This window comes from Euphorbia lathyris, chromosome 7, assembly GCF_963576675.1.
Source record: "Euphorbia lathyris chromosome 7, ddEupLath1.1, whole genome shotgun sequence".
In the NCBI taxonomy this organism is placed as follows: Eukaryota; Viridiplantae; Streptophyta; class Magnoliopsida; order Malpighiales; family Euphorbiaceae; genus Euphorbia; species Euphorbia lathyris.
Genome location: NC_088916.1, coordinates 55,395,494 through 55,396,337, shown reverse-complemented (window position 1 = coordinate 55,396,337; position 844 = coordinate 55,395,494). Strand labels below are relative to the sequence as shown.

The 844-nt window shown below is 21.9% G+C and overlaps 1 non-coding gene across 1 annotated transcript; it reads left to right on the top strand.

The window, feature by feature from the left end:
- On the top strand, positions 1-73 carry TRNAV-UAC (transfer RNA valine (anticodon UAC)). The gene has a single exon. It is a non-coding gene; the product is annotated as a tRNA-Val (tRNA).
- The last annotated feature ends 771 nt before the right edge of the window (positions 74-844 follow it).

Genomic DNA, 844 nt, shown 5'->3' with positions numbered 1-844 from the left:
GTTGCTGTGGTGTAGTGGTTATCACGTTAGTCTTACACACTAAAGGTCCCCAGTTCGATCCTGGGCAGCAACACTTAATTATTCAGATACTTTTTTTTCCATAAAAAAATTACATATTTTTATATAGTTCTTTTAAGCAAGTAATAAATCATAAACTTTTGTTTTTAATACTTTTTTTTCCATAAAAAAATTACATATTTTTATATAGTTCTTTTAAGCAAGTAATAAATCATAAACTTTTGTTTTTAATATTGATCAAGATTAGATTATAATAAAAATTGCAAATAAGTTTTATATTGTTGAGATTGAAATAAATTATTATGCAATAAGTTGATTAATTATAAAAGAAATCTTTTAAACAAATTAAAAGAGATACAAACATTAAACTGTCAGTTTACAAAATAGTGTAGTAGTTCGGATGAGTAATTTTTTAGCTCATCCCATTTAATTATTCGACTATGTCCATCTTATCATATATTTTGTTTGTCTAAAACTAGTTTTAACGACTACATTTTGTTCTTTTAGTTTTTTTATTTGTCATAGATTTGTATTAATAGTAGACAAGGTTGTAAAAGGCGTTGAACGATAGTCGGACGGACAAGAGCCCCAGGAATGAATCGGATTTTTATTTTTATAATTTTTCATAAATAAGTTATTATATAAATACAATTAAAATATGAATTTTACTATTTAAAAATAATAATATAAAATATTTTAAGATAGAAAAATATATATATATATATATTAATATTTGTTATATTATTATCCTTAAAAAATAAAAAGGTGCTAATAAAATAACATTAACAACAAACTATGCTAAAAAAAAATAAGGAAAAAGTATAAA